General features: G+C 64.6%; 1 non-coding gene across 1 annotated transcript; it reads left to right on the forward strand.

Moving 5' to 3' along the window:
• The first annotated feature begins 1026 nt into the window (after positions 1-1026).
• TRNAA-AGC (transfer RNA alanine (anticodon AGC)) lies at positions 1027-1098 on the forward strand. Its single transcript has one exon. It is a non-coding gene; the product is annotated as a tRNA-Ala (tRNA).
• Positions 1099-1959: the final 861 nt, after the last annotated feature.

Raw genomic sequence — 1959 nt, forward strand, 5'->3', positions numbered from 1 at the left:
CCATATCCCACCTGTCCGTTGGGACCCGTCCCCAAACTGCTCCTCTCCTGTCCTTGTCCTCCTCGCTGTTTCTTCTCTCCTCCACCAGCTGCATCTGTGTCCTGCCAGGGATGGAAGCCTGGACAACGTCTTCAGGCCACTGTCCCTTCTCCAGCCCTCCCCGGTGGCCCCTTCTCCGCTCCTTCCAGCTCCCGGCACTTGCCTTTCGCGTTTGGTAATAGAAGAACCTATGCAGGCCCCTGTCCTCTCCTCCCCGCCCCCTCTCCTGCCAGAAGGTTTAGGATTTTCTCCAGAATTCGCATGTCGGTTCACAGTTGCACCCAATTCTGCCTGGAGGTGGGAAGTGGCGACCTCGCGCCTCGGGGCCTGGGGAAATCGGCGGCGGGTGCCGGGGCGGCTTACAGAGTGTCGCGGTCCGCTCCCGGCTGCCCTGCGCTCCGCTCCGCGCGCGAACAGCTTGGTCTGAAGGAGACGCTGTAACGACGGAGGTGTCCGCGTTCGTCCTCTGTCGTGCGCCTCGCGTGTCGTGTCTTCAAAGCCCGAGCTACCGCCGAAACCAGCCGCCGTCGCGTCTCCGGAGCCGGGCGCCGACCGCCGCCCTTCGCGGGAGCGCGCGAGGCTGCCCGGGACGCACGCTTGTCGCCCGTTTTCGGCCAAGGGCTGCGAGTTCGTTTCCTCCTGTCGCACTCGCTCCGCGGCGCTCACGGGCGCGTCTTCGCAGCCCCCGGCCCCGCGCTACCTTTCGTGTTTGGGGCAGCTCGGCGCGCAGAGCAGGAGGCTTTTAAGGAGCGAGGATCTGGAGACTTCCCGCAGGTTCAAGGCTCGTGGAGGCCGGGAGCTGACGGAACAGGCAGGGGCTGGAGGCCGCCCTTGCTGGGAAGAGCGGGGCGGTTATCGGTTCCGAGTGCGTCTCTGCTTCTCCTGGCACAGCTGCGAGGCAGAGACTTCGCAGACGGAAGAGCGGCCGCGTCTCCGGACGCCGCTGTAGACGAACAGCGTGGGGCACCTGCCGACCCCGCCGGCCGAGGGGGTGTAGCTCAGCGGGAGAGCGCGTGCTTAGCGTGCACGAGGCCCCGGGTTCAATCCCCGGCACCTCCAGCGGCCGCTGGGCCTCGGCTGGAGACGGTGGTCCAGCCCCGCGCTTTTCCTTCCCTGGCGGGCGGCTCGGCACGTCACCGTGTCCGCAGTGGCTGTGACGCTCCTCGGCCTCCCAAGCGGACTGCTGCGCACAGCAGCGCCAGAAAGAGCGTGCTCCCCCGGAGACGGCCGGCTCCCTTGGCTGCGAATTCTCATTATTATTAAGGAGTGGGAAAGAAAAAACAAAGTGGGGGAAGGAGGCCCTTGGAAAAACTCCTTTAGATCCCCCCGCCCCTTTCCCTCATCTGCGCCTATGTCAATGGTTGTCAATGGCCCGACTGCTGGCTCCTTCCCCTTGTCCTGTGCGCACTCGCCCCTGCACCCCCCCCAATCTTGATTACACAGCAAAAGTTCGGCCCAATCACCAGTCCTGGAGCGCTGTGACCCCAGTTTTTTCTTGTGAAAAAGTGCTTAGTATACTGTCCGAGGGAAAAGTGCTTCTGGTGAAACTCGGAGGCTTCCAAACTCCATTGTCGAAACAGGGATTTCCAGAGGCGGAAAGAGCAGCGAGCTGCCCTCCAAGCCGCGACAGTAGCGCAAAGGGGGGCTACGCCTTCCCGTGGGACGAACGGTTGGAAGCCCACTCTCCGTAGGAGGAAGAGAACCTTCTGGTTTCCCACCTCCCTGGTGGAACCAGACGCAGAGGCAGCGCCCGCACGAATTGCCTCCCCCGCCGTCCGAAGCCCCTGCGCCGGTGAAGGTCCTCGGTGCGGAGACCTGGCCCCGCGAGGCTTTCTCCCGTCTCCTTCCGGTTCCTCCTCCTGTCCCCCCCTCCCTTCTTCGCCGGGTCCTGTGTCGCCTTCTCCTCCACTCCCCCCCCCC

This window comes from Leptonychotes weddellii, unplaced genomic scaffold (assembly GCF_054177405.1).
Source record: "Leptonychotes weddellii isolate Sample4059 unplaced genomic scaffold, ASM5417740v2 HiC_scaffold_22903, whole genome shotgun sequence".
Taxonomy (NCBI): domain Eukaryota; kingdom Metazoa; phylum Chordata; class Mammalia; order Carnivora; family Phocidae; genus Leptonychotes; species Leptonychotes weddellii.